Genomic DNA, 18,300 nt, shown 5'->3' with positions numbered 1-18,300 from the left:
AGTAATCTTTTTATATATAAAAACAAAATCCTCCAAAACGAAATATTCCTTCCCGCCCAAAATATTGTACATTAAAACAATTAAAATAATAGAATAATATTAAAACAATACAATTCCTATACTACAATTACAATACAATTCGTATAAACAATAGAATAATATTAAAACAATACAATTCCTATACTACAATTCCAATACAATTCGTATAAACAATAGAATAATATTAAAACAATACAATTCCAATACAATTCGTATCAAATAAATCTGCTATTAAAACACGAAATCTAATACTACAAAATGAAGTCTACTATTCTACAATTCCTATACTACAATTCCAATACAATTCGTATACTACAATTCCTCTACAATTCCTATACTACAATTCCTCCGTCAATTCGTATTATAAATACATTCATCAATTAGAAATTTTATAACCTACTCACACAAATCGAAATAGTAAAATGATATTGTCACGCAAATCTTTCAACAATATTGTTCTTTCACTAATGGGGTCTGTTTTTGTCTCTGCTTCAGACCTATCTCCCAAGACGAGAAGGAGTTGTATTAGACTACGGCTAATGCGTTGTTATTTGTCAAGGGAATATCCACATTCCACAATTAACCAACACACACTGGAGTGCTTACTCCATGACTCCCAGGTAAATGCTATTAAGTTTAAAAGTGTATATAAATTAGGGAGAGCAGATTGTGACTATATCGTGGCCGAATTTTGTTCTATGAATTAGAGGAAAAAAGGTTGTATAAATTTTGCGGTGGTTGGCATTTTGTAGTGAACACTGTAGCCATATTTAATATTTGCACCTGGAGAGCATTACAATATTTTTTTTTTCTTTCTTCAAAGAACTTGTATCCATTTACAAATCCCTAAAGAGTTTGTGGTTAAGTTCAAGAAACATTGAAGGCTCCCGGAGGAGTGGATAGCAATATGCTAAATTGCTAATTGGTAAATTCTTCTTTAAATCTTATTCTATACTAGATGTGTTTTTATTTCTTTTTTTTTTTTTTAGTGTTTTTATTTCTTTTTGTTATACTAAATTTTTAATAGTATACATTCATGAATGCCAATTTTAAATCTTTTGTCAAGAAACATTTTATCAGACCAAAATAATATTAAATATACATGCATCCTTATTAATACTTTAAATATTTAGTTGCTACAAAATATATAAATTTTAGTTTCGCAATATAGGATACAAAAGGTCATTTATTGCAAATCTTTTGTTTGGTTTTTTGCAGATTTGATTGGCCGTGTTGTTTTCATTAATGAGCAAAAAGTTGTTCAAGTTAATTCAAATCCTCAAAGGTTGATTGATTTTGTCATTGGAGACTCTCGGTATGTGTTTGTTTGGATGTCTTTTTGATTTGTTTAAGTATAAATTTAGGCATCATCATGCTCATTGTTGTTTTCACTACTCAGGGGTAGTCGGCTCACTGTTACTCTATGGGAGGAGCACGTGGATTCTGTCTTGCCTTACTATAATGTTGATTTGGCAGAACCACTGATTGTCCTTCAAGTTCCAGCATAAACAATTCTCATTGATATTTGCATATGGCATGACTATAAACAAAAGCTAAGGCCAAACACTAACTCACGTTGGGTTATTGCTAAAAAAATCGGTCTTTAGTCAAGGTCAATTGTATGTGGATTTCTCCCGAGTCAGTCATCCTTTGTGAAATTCCGCCCAGACAATATTAAAGAGAAAATGAAAAAGAAAACTGATTTTACTAATTGATTGAAAATATAAAAAAAAATCATAATAGAAAAGGAAAATTAGGCAAATTGAAAAAGGGAATGGATATTACTAATTGACTAAAAATTATTTAAAAACTTAAAAAAAAAATTAATTAAACATGACTGTTAGATTTTTTATAATAGTTACAATTAATTCATTCAAATATGAAGGAGGAAGAAAAACTAAATGCGATAGGGTGAAAATTAATATACTTAAGGTATAAAAGTATAATTGCACATATATTAGTGTAATTGACTAATAATAGTTGCCTAATAATTATTATGATAATAACACTGGTCGTTGAATTTATTTTTATAATAATTATAATTAAATTATTTCTCATTTTTCTCATATTTATTTTAGTAATAATATAATTACATAAGTCATATTACATATCGATCTTTTTAAGATAATTGTAGACAAATAAGTCATATATATTTCAATTAATTGAGTTATACTTTTGCACTAATCTTATAATCAAATAAATGTACACGTTCAATATTAGAATTTTTTAATAATTTTCTTTTTTTTATTATCTAAATATATAATAAAAAATTTATTTGTGCATCGCACCGGTAATTGAACAATTATTTGCTCTAATTCAAGCAAGGAAAACACCGGACAACATAATTGATCCAACCAATTTCATCAATTGCGCTATACAATATTCGATGTTATAATTTATATAATTGTATATCGATCCAAATATTCATAAAATATTATAACAAATCCATTCCGTGCAACGCACGGGCGAAAATACTAGTATATATAAATAACAAATGTACGGTTCAACTGTCAATTTAGAATTTTAATTAATTAAGATAAAACATATCATTTAATTTGATAACAGCGTAATTGCGGTATGAACATATATATTATAATGCAGGCATATGTGACAATAAAAATGTGTTGCTTCATGAAAATAGTTGTCACAATATTCCACCAAACTTTGGCATGGTCATAGGTGGGGCATTGTGCTTGTTAATGAATTCAAATCTATTTAGTATTTGCTTGCATTTAGGGCGGTGGGAGATTGTGAGCCTCTGGAATGTCCATTCACATGGGAAAAAGTCACTGTTTGCGGGCTCCCTACTTAGCTTTCCAACCAAGCTTTCTTCATTCTTTTAATTTCTTTCTCTTTCTTTTAATATTATTTTTACTTTTAGCTAATAAAAACATTTTTATTTTATGATAATTATATTTAAAGTTAAAAATTTTGACATCTTAATGCTTTGTATAAAATTTTATGTTTTGTGAAAATTATATTTAATTATGTACAGTAATTGTATTTAAATTTTTAAAATTTAATAATTATATTCAATTATAATATCCAACTAAAAAGACCACTTTGCTATGTTAGTATTAGTTTACATACAAATTATTTATAAAAGTTACACCTCAAAATCATTTTTAAACACAATGAATCAAGAGATTCACATCATATACAACTAAAAGGTTCAAATTGTTTATAAAAAGTATACTTTGGTTGAGTTGGTATCTCTGTGATTCTCCATACTACTTTGTAATATAGTCGATATTACTAAAAAAAGTTCAAAATAAATTTTTAAAGATATATTTCGCATATATAAATTAAGTTCAAGTCATATAACAACCAAATAATTATCAACTCAAAATGGTCAACATTTTAACATAAAAACTTGTGTGGCATTATTATACGTTAAACACATAATAGTTTTTAGTGAAAATATTATATTTTTCTATGAGTTCCTAAAAAATTAGTATATGTTTTATGTGAGACAATATCATGCAATACCAATTGAAACTTTAAAGGGCATGATAATATAATTTGATATAATTGTCGCATGATACAAAATAGTGTGAATTAAATTGCCAAATTTTAATTGTTTAAACTAACATTATAATCACAGTATAAAGATATGAAGAGAAATGGAATTGATATTTCATGCGAAATAAATTTCAAGAAAATTGATTTAATTGTTTGGTTGGTGGAAAAGGAATTATTGGAATATATGAATTCTATTGTTTGGTTAGGTTTATAAAGGTAAGGAATAATGAATATAAATACCAATATGCTCCTAAATAGATGAATGAATAAATAAGAAACTTTCATAAGGGTATAATGGTTCAATCATGTTATTTTTCCCAAGCCTTGCGAAGAACCAAGTCTCACCCCTTTGCAAAGAATTCATTTTCCTCAACTTCGAGGAATTCATTTTCCAATTGAAAATGTTTTTCATTCAACCAAACAACATAAAACAACATTTTTCTCCAATTTTAAAAAAAAAAAACTTTTTTCTATGAAAAATGTTTTCTGTCCAACCAAACACAAGTTTTTATATTTATATGTCTTAATTCTAAATATGATATATAGACATATAGTTTCTTTTTTAGGAATTAATATCATTTTATTTTGATAAATGTTCTAAAAGTTAATTCTTCAAAATTTGATTTAAGAATTTTAAAATGAGAGATATTTAATTATATTAAATATAAATTTATAGGCATAAAAGTTAACTAGTGTAGTTCCAATAGCGATACTGGGATAGATTTAATTAGTTTATTATGATTAATAAGTAATTAAGTATGTTACTTCTTGAGTTCAAAAAAAAAAAAAAAAGTATGTTACTTCTTAGAATTTTAAATGTGATATAAAAATTGAGACGGAAGAAATAATTGATTAATTTGGAATGCTGAATTAAAGAATATTAATCTGCATTTTTAATATTTCTTTTGTGTGGTATGGAGAAATCATTATGACAAGCAGACATGAGGCTGCTGCTCTGATTAAGATGGGCTATAGCTTTCCCATGGTGTGTGGCATAATTATTAGGTCTAAATCATATGGATTCATCAACAAAGAAATAATTAAATATTGCTGAGTATTCCCAATAAGTTGTCTATATTTATTTTCACATCTATCAATTATTGAATTTATTCTAATCATTTTATTGGTATTTTAGAGCATCTTCAATAGTTTGATTTTTGCACAAGTTTTTAAGAGTCAAGTAGAAAAAGAGAGGGAGGAAAAATCAAAAAGAAAAAAGTAATAAATGAGGGACCCTTAACGAGCCCACTAGGCGCTGCTGGTGCTGTCATTTTTTTTCTTTTTAATTATTTGGTAGGGCTCACATTAGGAGATAAAAACTTATCCTTCCTACAATAACCCAACATTCTCTCTCTCCTCTTCTCGCTTTTACAAAGGACTCCAAGTCTCAAAAACTTCTCGAAAAACCATCTCAAAAGTTCTATTGGAGAGGCTCTTAGTGAATAAAGTGAATATAAAAATGTGATAATTCGTGTTTGAATTGATACAATCAATTTACTAGTAAATTAATTTCTCAATTATAATTAGAGATGTCAAATAAATGAATTAGTCTAAAATCCATTAAGACTCAAGTCGTATGGGATGGGCAGGGCTAGACCAATTGCTATAGGGTCTAGTTTATAGTATTCATATTTAGTCATCAATTGTCTGTATGCAAATGCACCATTTTTTGTGTGAATTTAGCTAAAAATCTACTAAAGAGACTAATTTTGGTTGGTTTAGGTGATAAGTGCATTAATGTTTATGTTTTTTCCCTATATCTAGACCTATTTTAAGTGATAAATGTTTTGATTTTAAGTGGTAGCTTTTTAAAATACAATTATAGATTTGATTACCCTTCAATTAAAAATTCATTCCCTAATTAAAAATAGGTATCATTCCATCTTATTGTTAATTTGATTTTTAAGTTTAGATTAGTGTTTTTAGGATTTTGTTTAAATTTTTTTTTTCATATTGGTGCTTTGGATGTTATTATATTATGATCAATTGCCTTAATTTTTATTTTTGTATTTTAAAAATCTATATTCTCATTATAGGGTCATACATAACCAAATATCAAAATTGGTAATCATTCCAATTTCGCCATACTATCAAACATGCAAAACACTTTCACCAAAACTCATTACCATTACAAAGTATTTGATTTTCACTCCCATTTCGATTTTATTGTAGGAACCAAACACACCCTAAATGAATAGAATGGAATAAGAATAACTTAACATCTGTCAATGACCTTGTGGCCAGTCAAGTGGCCTGTAGTGTCTCTCCCAAATAGTCAACGAGGGTATTGACTCTTTATACTTCAATACTACATTGTAAGTTGTAATAGAGATAATAGCACTAAAAAAATTACAAATTACAAAGGGGAGTCTAATGGGCCTGTATTTTTGGGCTCGGACTTGGACTCTATATTATTCAGGGCCCAGCTACAGAGGAAATTGCAAGCAGGTCCACCATGTTCTGGAGGATTCCAAATTGTTTCCCGCATAATACTAATTTCTCTCTGGCCCAGCCATAAATAAGGCCAATTTTGCATAATAAAAACAAACAAAAATTCATCTGTCCCATTTCACTATTCCATGAATACACCGAATCTCTAAACATGTGATACAACGATACAACGTATAAGATAAATTCTAGTGGGAGAAATTCTCTACATTATTGTCCAAACGTATTAAAACCATTTTTAAATAGTAATTTCAAAAAATATAATATTCCCATAATATAATTAGTATTTTAGCTTTTACTTATTCATGTAATATTCTCTCACTTTAAAAAAAATATTGCTATATCATCATATATACAGTTAATTCATTTTTTTTAATATCACACATTTTCAATTTGAACAACAACAATAATAATACTCTTTAAAGCAATCTGGGCCCCACAAAGGTACATTTTGAAAACGTTTTGCAACAAAAAATCTTTTGAAAGCATTGCAAATCATTCCATGAGAAATGGATTCTTTAAAAAAAAAATTGAAGTGGCAATGATACATATATTTGCATTTCCCTCCCTTTGAATTAGACTTGACAATTCGTTGTAATTAGTTCATTAACCACTTAACACAATAATGAAACAAACACAAATTTTAAGCGGGTTGACACGATAAACATGTTTAGTTAACAAGTTATGAGTTTACACAACATGATATGACATAATAAATATATTTAGTTAAAAAGAATATAAAATTTTGTTAGAAAATTAAGCTTTTTGATTAAATCTAAAATTAAATCAACAAAATAGTAAATTTTTTTAAAAGTAAATAGTAAAGATTTTTTTTGATACATTAGATTTCTTAGCTTACTTTATATTAATCCTAAACCCTCATAATCCTTCCCCAAAGGCGCTGGATGAAGTAGATCTTTAGTCGTCTAATCAGTCATTAGTTTTCACCCCTGCCTAAATTAAATAGTAAATATATTTAACTCATAACATACATAATATTCATAAAATGAAAAAAAAATAATATTTTAAAAAGTATAACTAATGCTAATATTAACAAGTTCGATCTTAATGGGTTAAGAGGGCTAATCCGTTAAGACACAAATTTTAATGAGTTCGTAACGAATCATGCCGTTAATGACCAAGAACACATTAAGGGTAAATACTAACCAATTATTTTTGTGTCCGATTTAGTGTGCTAAGCCGGTCATGTCACAAATTGTTAGCTCTACTTTCAAGTATATAAATACAATTATATAGTCATTTAATTATTATGTATAGTAGATTTTAGTTTTCAATTATCGATAATTTCATTTTTAGTCTCTAAATTAAAACTAATATGGTGTTTTTAGACCTCATGTATAAATGAGATATAATGAAAAACTTATAATTTTGGTCTCTTTATATCCCAGGATCATTTTACTATCATTGATGCGGTCTCTACACTCTAATTCAATTGCATATTACTCATTAAGAACTTAAATACAAAAAATAAAAAATAAAAATAAATAAATAAATAAATAAAAAACGAGACACTCAAGTGGGAGGTGTTAAGTTTTCTTTTTTTTAAAAAAAAAAAATTTTAATATAATTTTTAATAATTAAATCTAGGGAAAGTTAGTTTCCAAAAAAAAAAATCTAGGGAAAGTTACAATTTTGGTCCTTTAATTATAATCGTGGTATAAACTTAGTCCATGAATTATATGTGTAACCATCTATCTTTAACCCCTAAATTAAACACGAAGTGGCAATTTTAGTCCATCGAGAACTATTTCTACCACCAATTTGTCATTTAATAAAGTGGCTTATTTGGTCCTTCAAGGACTAAAATCGCCACTCCATACATAACTTATGGGTTAAAACGGTCATCTCAGATACTAAGTTTAGGCAATGAGTATAACTAGAAGACTAAAAGCGCAATTTTCCCTTAAGGGTGTGTTTGGAAAGCAAGAAAATGGCTGCTGGAAAATGTTTTTTGAAAAACTGTCTGTGTGTGTTTGGTTCATTTTCTGAAAAATGAGTGGAAAATTAGTAGAAATGTATAATTATATATTGTTATTATTTTATTTAAAATATAAAAATATATAAACTAATAATATTTATTAGAAATTAGAAATAAAATTATTATTTTTGTACAAAAAAAGGTAGCGTGAAGCCATTTTCCGTTTCCGAAAAATGTCTTCCGAATGTTTTGTCCGGATGTCATTTTCCGAAAAAAATGAGTTCATTTTCCGTGGTCAACGGAAAATGTTTTCCGTTGACCACATTTTCCGGATGTTTCCAAACACTAACAGCCCGAAAAATGATTTCCGGGTTACCAAACACACCCTAAATGTAAACACATTTTTTAACCAGTTAACTAGTACCCACATATCAAAACTAATTCCCAACATTTTTTTCAAGAGTACTCAAGACCTCTAGTTAAACTAAAAAAGATTCACACTATTTCTTTCACACTACATAAGTGATATCAACTTATATGACTAGGCATAACCGCGGTTCAAACCGAACCGAAACTAAAACCGTATGTCTTATTTCAATTGATTATTTTAATAAACTAGAACCTACAATTCCGATTTGGAATCGTGTACATATACATACATACATGCATACATGCATACATACATACACACATATGCTTAGGCTCTGGTGCGAAAAAGGTCGCATGTGAAACATGCGGATAAATCTCAACCTTAGATCAACTGCTCTTTAAAAAAAAACCTGTCACATACAATCTTCAACAATGTGCACTGGAAGGCACAATAATGTGCTCTGAAAGGCACAACAACATGCACTAGAAGATAAAAATGTTCACTGGAAGCCTGGAAGGCACAAAGATGTGCAACAAATACTGAAAAGACTAAATTTAATATAGGATCTTCAACACAAAACATAAACGACCGTAAATAACTAACAAGCAAACAAGATTCAACTCAAATTAGTAATTAGTGATCATGATTAACTAATCTTTTTTAAAAAAAAGTTCGGCACCTACGATTTTCAACAATGTGCTCTGGAAGGCTCAACAATGTGTTCTAGAATGGTTAATAATGTGCTCCGAAAGTCTCAACAATGTGTAGTCCATGGCAAAACAATGTGCTCTGGAAGGTTCAACAATGTGTTCTGGAAGGCTCAACGATGAGTACTCTAAGGCAAAATAATATGCACTTCGAAGGCACAACAATGTGCTATGGAACGCACAACAATATGCTTTGAATGGCTCAACAATGTGCTCTAGAAAGTTAACAATGTGCACTTGAAGACACATCAGTGTACTCTGAAAGGCACATCAGTGTGCTTTGGAACGCACAACGTTGTGCTCTGCAAGCAGGAAAAAAAATTTCTGAAAGACAAACAAAATTTAAATTTACTTACACAAAATTATCATAATGCCACCACATTTTTTTTTTTTAAACAGCTTCATTCTAACCCTTAATCTTGACTGAATCAATGTATGAGATTAATATATATATATATATAACCGATCCGGTAAACAATTACCTTAGGTTAAAAATAACAGGGTCATGGGTATACAATTGTGATTATATAAAAAAAAACTATTAAAAAAGGCAAAAACTTGTGTGAGATCGTCTCACGGATCTCACACAAGTGTGACCCTTAAAAAAAAAACTATTATCAACTCTCCGTGAATGGTAGCAGGGTAATGGGTATGAATTGAGTAAGAATCAACACAAACCTAAATTAACACAACCCTCACCAAGGATTACCACCCTAATGACACTAGCACAGCGAAAGTCTGGAGTTCCAATAGTGAGATTTTCGGAGGCAGAGTGGGATAGGATGGTGGAGGCAGAGGAGAAACTCACTCTCATAGGCCGTCTCTAGAGGAAATTCAAAGAGAGATTGGTTCCAGCCTTCGCCTAGGAGGTGCAATCTAGATTGGATCCTTGAATCGGAAACAATTCTACTGCGATTCACATTGGAGGCTGATTGTAGACATGCGTGGCTTCAAGGTCGGGCGATGATGGCAATGGCGACGGTTTGGCTGTTGAGATGGACGCCGAACTTGATCGCCAATCAAGATCCTCAGTTATCCCTGGTTGTAGAACCAAAGAGGATGCCGGTGTACTGTTCGGCATGTGGTGCTATGGCCCAGTAGTGACAGTGGATTGTAGGTTTGCAGTAGATGATGAGGGGAGGAGAAGGCCATGACTGGTGGTGGAGCCGCTATGGAGGAGGGGGCTGAAGGTAACGAAAAATAAATAAATAACTACACCACCAACTGTGCAACCCAACCCACCCTAATTGTGGAATACAATAATTAAAAGGAGAAAAAAAAAAGAGACCCCCCATCGATCAGTAATAAAATCCACCAAATCTCAAAATTAGCCCTCAATAAATACAGTGTTGCAAAAATCGCGCATAGGCACCGATTACCGGTTAATCAGCGCCTAGGCCACCGGCCGACTGGGCTTTTTTTATTATTTTTTAATTATAAATCTTAAACATTTAAACTATTAATGTTATAATGTATTAATTAATACTCTAATAATCTAATAAGTAATAACTAATAACTAATAACTAATAACTTAATAAAATAATAAGTAGGTTGAGAAAGTATGCATGAACAGATACTACAATGTGCTTTAGTAGGTTAAGAAAGTATGCATAAACAGATACTACAATGTAACAGAGTCAATAGTATTAAAAAAAAAGTATTAACTATTAAAGTGTAAAGACTTACAATATATATATATATAGAAATCTGTTCAAATGTGGTCGCGCCTTCCCGTGCGGTCGGTGCGGTCACACCATTCAATGTTAGTAAATACATCATTCAATGTTAGAAAATACACCACAATAAAATTACACAGAAACACCATAAAACACACCACACACCCAAAATAATGCACCATAACTCCCATGTCCCTAATGGTGCATTTGCTAACATTGTGTGGTGTATATTTACATACCTAGTGGTGTGTTTTTTGATGATGCGTATCTAATGATGCATATTTGTGTAGTGCATTTTCTAACACTGAGTGGTGTATATCTGTATACATAGTGGTGAGGCCGCATTGACCGCACGTTAAGGGACGGTCACACCTGATTATGACCCTACATATATACACACACATTAAAGGCCACAACCCATGTGCCCTTCATTTTTCAGTTGTGCAAATCACAATTTGCGCATTAATGTAAAAATAAAAATAAAAAAATAAAAATAAAAATGTTCGGTTTTAACCAGCGGTTCCAACAGAAACCGTCGGTTCTGAAACAAGATGAAAACCGTCCAAAGAAGATTCTAGTTCCGATTCCGACAATTTTAGAATCACAAATTTGCAGTTCGGAGCTGGAACCGGACCGCAAACATGCCTACTTATGACATTACTTTAAAATATCGTAAGTTGAATTTTTAATTTTTGTTACACTAAATAAAAAGAAAACAATAAAATGTCAAATCATGCATCTTGTCCAAGTAATCAACATCTCCAAACCTGAAGACCATCCATTATATTCCATGCTTTGCCAAGCTTCTTGAGATACTCTTCAAAAATCCCATTCTTAAAGGTTGATCGCATACAGAAGATCAACATCCAAGGGTTGCGAAAATGACAATATATATAAAGAAGTTGTTGTATTTTTATAAGTGGAACGCAGCAGCCGTCAACACAAATCATATTTGTATAATATCCACCTGATTCCGCCGTTTTTGTTTTTATTTTTATTAGGAAATCCCGAAAGCGGTTATTAGTTAATCACATCAACCGGACTTGTCCCAATCATATTCATCACCCACTCTGTGAAAGAGATTTTATGAAGATGGATCAGCCCAAATAGACAGTGAAAGACTGAGGCTGCATTCTTGGGCCCCAAATTCATACATGCAAATTGCAAAGTGTCATATAATCAAATCTAAAAATCTTAAAATAAAGTTTTCAAAAAAAAAAAAAATCTAAAAATAAAAATTAAAACAAAAATAGGAGATTTCTAGCTTTAAGCTACTTGCAGTTTGAAAGGACAAAAATTTTCATTATTTAATGTAACAATATAAGTGTTGATTTTATGATTTTTGGGTAGTCAGCAGCTGGTCAACACAATCATTAAAATAACAAATATAAAAGTACAGGAAAAATATGGAGAGAATAAATATCGTTGTATTGCTTAAAAATTACTTATTCTTTTTCATATATTTTTTTGAGGGGTGGGGGGGGGGGTGCTATTTACTGTCTCATATTGGGATAAGTCTCAATCAAAGTTATATCTAGGGGTGTGCATTCAGTTAACCGAACCGAATTAATCGAAATTTTAAAACCTTTAACCGTTAACTGAATCAAAGTTTGTGTTACCGAATTAATCGAATCGAAATTTTTTTCGGTTAACCAATTAACCGAACTTTTTAAACCTAAAATATAAAATTCTAAAAATAACACCTAAAATAATAAATCCAATTAAAATAAAATACAAATAATCCATAACTTCAAATATTCAAACATCCATAACTTTAAATCTTCAATCCAATTAGTATTTAGTATATATATATATATATATATATATATATAAATTCGGTTAATCGACCTTTCGAACTGAATTAACCGTTAACTGAAGTTTTAAGATTCCTATAACCATTAACCGAACCGAATTTTTCGGTTCGGTTAATGGTTAGCCGAAATTTTTCGATTCAGTCGATTAACCGAAAAATTTCGGTAAATTGCACACCCCTAGTTATATCCTCATTTATGTTCATGTTTTAAGTGCTAACTATTTTGTACATTGTGTTTTTAGAGTTGTACTACACAATTTTTTTTTGACAAAATACACCTACTGTTATAACCTCTGTTATCTTTTCCATTAAGGATGTGTTTGGAAACCCAAAAAATAATTTCCGAAAATTATTTTTCGGGATTCCTTTGTTTGGGAAGGCTTGGAAAATACGGTCAACGGAAAACAACTTCCGATGACCATGGAAAATCAATATTTTTTTTCTGGAAAATGAATTCCGGAAGTCAATTTCCGGAGTTGGCTTCCTCCAAGGCCAAGCCGACCTCACCTTCTGGAGTTGCCTGTCTGCTCGCAACGCTCATCTCCCTCGCCCTGGCTGAGAAGATAGACACCGGCGCTGGTTTCCGGCAGCCTGGTTTCGACCGGAAACCAGAGCGATCTGTTCTAGTTTTGGCCGAAAACCAGAACAGACTGTTCTGGTTTCCGCCGAAACCAGAGTAGTTCTAGACTGCTCTGTCCACCGGAAACCTCTTTTTTTTTTAATACTTTTAAACTAAATATCACTATTTTATATATTATTATAATTTTTTTTATATTTTAAAAAAATAATTAAAATGTAAAATTATTCAATTTTATACCTTTTCTAGAAAATGAACCAAACATACAAAGGCAGCTTTTTAGAATGCAACCAAACACGAAAAATGAAACTATTTCATTTTTCGAAAAATGACTCATTTTCTAGAAAACATTTTCCAGAAGTCATTTTCTTGCTTTTCAAACACACTCTAACTTTATCATGCACATGCATCCATCATATCTTTTCTTATATTCTTTAATGATAATAATATTTGTAAATGCCAAAGACCTTGTGGTTTAGTGGCACCTGGTTGCATCCCCACATGGGAGGGGGTGAGTTTGAGTTTCAGTGAAAAAAAATATTTATAAAATATAAATATTAGACATATATTTTTGCGCAATCCTATTATATTACAAAATTTTTCCTTGGGCTAGGTCCTCACCGCCCGAGCCCTATAACTGATTGGTCGCGTCCGACCGGTTTGACTAGTGTACAATCAATTAATAAGTATATTCATTTTAAACGCAAGATGAATTAATTAATTCATGTCAATCAATAAATAAAAATAATTTTATTGTCACGGGTTTTTGATAAAAAAAATTTCTCTATACCTTTATCCTAAATATTCTTATCACTTTAAAAAATCCGTCGTACTATTTTTCTTCATCATTACGATTACAACTACCCACTTTTTTCTCTACTTCTATAATTTCAATCTCTCTCAAAATATAATATAAAAGTAATCTTAACATTGAAATTTATTTATTAAAACCAAAAGGCCAACTTTTATCATAAAATATCAAATCAAATCTGGCATTTTCTGATTTGCAAAGCTTGCATATATTGTAAGCCTGGCAAGGGTTGGCTTTATTTATTTATTTTTTAAAATAATAATAACAAAAAGAGAATTTGAAAGTCCATTCTTTTTCAGGATGAGAATGGTCCTAAAGGACAAGTTAATTATATTAATGTTGTACAGTCCATTTCTTGATATTAATATTCCCACCTAGGACAATAGTTATACCATGGACCCGAGTTCACTTTGCAAGGTGGGCCAGTGTCCATTTATATACTGAATACTCAGAATTTGAATTATGAACATTTAGTATGTAAATTATGAATATTCATTTGTGAACATTTAAGTATATAAATTGTGAATATTCAGTATGTAAAATGTGTATTTTGAACTTGGGTCCACATAATAATTTGCCCACCTCAGGATGCTAGTGCCAATTAATGTATAAAAGAACGAGCAATATGCTATGGTTTCAAAATCTAATTGGAGATTTGGAGGATAATTATTATAATAAGCCAGCCAATTGTGCTCTCCAGCTAAGACAATAATAAAAGGAAAAAAAAAAGTAAAATCACAATTACTGTTGAGTATTGACATGACTTGTTTTTTATTCATTGGATATTTGGATGGCATGGGGAGTCAAACCGATTGCTTGTCTTAGGTTCCAACATACTCATGCTCATCAAGATTGAAGTCCTTTCTTAGGTAATACAGTACTATATCATTATATGGATGTTATTCAACATTTTGTGATTGACCTTTTTTACATCTGATCTACAATAATATTAAACTCGAAACTTCATTATATACAAACTTTTGTATTTGTATCACCAAATTATAAGGAACTATGCAGGCCCGTTCCTATCATTTTATAGGTCCGGGGCATAGCATAAAAAATGGGCCCTATATGAAATTAATTTATATATGCCTAAGGAAACAAAAAACTAATGACAAATAACTTGAAATAAGATTTACAAGTTTTTAACAATTTTTGCCTACACAATACTAATAATGAAAACAACTCTAGATGCTTGAGTTATGAATGGATTTTTCTTTGTAGGCTTAAAAAAATACAATGTGTCTTCATAAATAAAGAATTACAGCTAATAAAACCGAATAAATAATTTAAAACTAAATAAGCTTATAGACCATCACATTGTTATTATAGTAAATAATTTAACAATTATTAATAATAATTATAAAATGCAACTTACAAATAAGAGTAGAGCATAAAATCTTAATTACTTGGAGCAATAAATCAAAATACTTTAAAACGTGATAAATGATATTCATAACAAAATATGAAATATGATTAATTGGATAAAATAGTTTGAATAGAAAACACATTGTAAATCACACATATTCTCTATTGATATCATATTTATAAATAATTTTCTTTTAGTAAGATCAATTTCAAAAAAAAAGAAAAAGAAAGATTAATATGAATACAATGAGTCAGTGACACATAATAGAACTTCTAAACTACATTGACTAGATAATTCATTAAAAAAAAAAAAAAAACTACCTCCGTCCAAAAATGGTTGTCTGGTTCGTTTAACGAGACTTAACTAAAGTAATTTTTAATTCAATTTTTCATATTATTAAGTTTAACATTAATATATAAAATTTATATATTTATAAAATACTTTAAAAGTACTATTAAACACAAAAAATTAAATTTAAAAATAATAAAAAAAATTATTAAAGAAAATAAGCAAAGAAGGAAGAGTTGGTTTGACCAATGAATAGTAAATATGACAGGTAAAATGGGACAGAGGGAGTATCTTTTAAAATTATTTCATAACTAAATCACAAAATATATTACATATACATAAATCATTATAAAGTTCACAAAATAACACATGTTCTAAATATTACACAAAATAACACATGTTCTAAATATTAATAAATTACTCGAATAGAAATATATTCAAAATTCGATATGAATCACAAATCAATCTATACTATAAATCTCATTATAATTCTAGAAATGTAAAATAATCACATAGTTACAATTCAACAAATACAATTAAAAATAAAAATAAATTTCATATGTTATAATTTGAATACCATATAATATTTCTAAATTCATCTTCTAAAGAGTAGGGAGGGAAAATTAAATTTCATAAGTTATAATTTTATTTTAATTTTAATACTATATATAATATCCCTAAATTCGTCTTGGGTGGGAAAATTTAAAGTATCCATGGGAGTTCAAAATTTTAAAGTCTAAAAACAAACATATGTAGCCATGAGGGTTTGACCCCATAACCTCAACAATGTAGGCTTTAAGTCCCACCATCTAAGCTAAATCATATTCATTTGATGTAAATGTATATTAAATACTTATACCTAAAACGTTATAGTATATATATATATAAAAGGTAGTGGACTAGGGTGGGCCCCTTTCAAGTGTGGGCCCTGGGCAAGGGCCCAGCCCGCCCTTGCCCAGGGCGCCGGGCCTAGAACTATACAATGATTGAGTTTGTATAGACATGTTTATGGCCATTATCATATTTTATCTCTGATTGGATACAGTTTCCCCACAATTGTATAGATGAGAACTACTGAATAGTTATATTAAATCAGTTAAATACGAATGCACAGATTACAGGAATATATAGAGGAAGTTAGAAATCACTACTAAGACAGAGAATCATAATCTAAGCTAACTCAAATACAGAGAGTCCTAATACTCTCTTCAAGCACAGGGTAATCTAGTAACTTGTAACTTGTCTCTAAGAAAAGAAAATATTTAGTAAAGATATCAGCAAGTTCATCGTTGGTTAAAATAAAGTTAACTTGAATATCTCCAGTAGCAACTCTATCCCTAATAAAGTGATAGTCAATGTCTACATGTTTGGTATGAGCATGAAAGATTAGATGAGCACATATATAAGTAGCACCAAGATTGTCACACCACAACTTAGGAACAATAATGTCTGGTACACCTATCTCACGCAGCAAAGAAACAATCCAGATTACCTCAGCACAAACATTTGCATGCTAGAGCTATATATTCAGCCTCAGTAGAAGATCTAGAAGCAGTTCTTTGTTTCTTACAGACCCAAGACACAAGATTAGTTCCAAGAAACACAGCATAACCACTGGTAGACTTACGATCTTCAGGACAACTAGCCCAATCAGAATTAGAAAAAGCATGTAGATCATTCGAGATTGACTTCCTTATATGCAGACCAAAAGTAATAGTCCCCTTCAGTTGTTTCCAATGTGAAACTGTAAGAGCATGCATGTGTTGACAAAGCTGATTGACTATAAAGGATAAATCAGGCAGTGTAACCATTAGGTATTGTAAGGCCCCTGCCAGACTCATGTACTGATTAGGATCATCATATAAATCTGCAGTAGAGAGAACATATTTCAACATAGGTATAGGAGTAGCTAGGGGCTTATAATCTAACATACCAGCACGTTTTAAAATATCTATCATGTACCGATGTTGAGAAGCAAAATACCATCATCACATTTAACTGTTTCAATTCCAAGAAAAAAAATCACACTCCCCAAGATCTCTAATCTTGAATGTAGCAGACATTTTAGACAATAAGATATTCACTAGATTCTGATCACTCCCTATCACAAGTATATCATCAATATAAACCAACAGATAAACAAACACAGAATCTTGCGAATAGTAAAACAATGACACACTAGTCTTAGACGTCTTAAACCTAATAGACAATAAGAACATGTGTAGGCAATTAAACCAAGCTCTAGGAGCCTGTTTTAAGCCATACAAGAACGTTTCAACAGACAAGCATGATTGGGATACTGACTATCAACATATCCAGGTGGTTGACGCATGTATATAGTTTTAGACAAATTACCATTTAAGAAAGCATTATGCACATCAAGCTATCTAATGACCCATCAAAATGATAAAGCTAAAGATATAAGTAACCTTACAGTAGTGGGCTTTACCACTAGCCTGAATGTGTCAAAGAAATCTTGTCCAGGAACCTGATTTAACCCTTTTGCTACTAATCTAGGCTTGTGTCTCTCAATTGAGCCATCAACTTTCTTTTTGGTGCGAAAGACCAACTTACAACCAATAACATTCATATCTGACTAAAAGGGAATTGGGCACCAAGTCTGATTTTGCAATAGAGCATTGAATTCTTTGATCTATTGCCTCACGCCATTCAAGGTACTTAACCGCCTGCGTGTAACAAGTGGGCTCAGTGGGACAAACCTGTGTAGTCGAGACCATAGG

Source organism: Ipomoea triloba, chromosome 9 (assembly GCF_003576645.1).
Source record: "Ipomoea triloba cultivar NCNSP0323 chromosome 9, ASM357664v1".
Classification (NCBI taxonomy): Eukaryota; Viridiplantae; Streptophyta; class Magnoliopsida; order Solanales; family Convolvulaceae; genus Ipomoea; species Ipomoea triloba.
Note: the sequence above shows the minus strand (reverse complement) of the source record.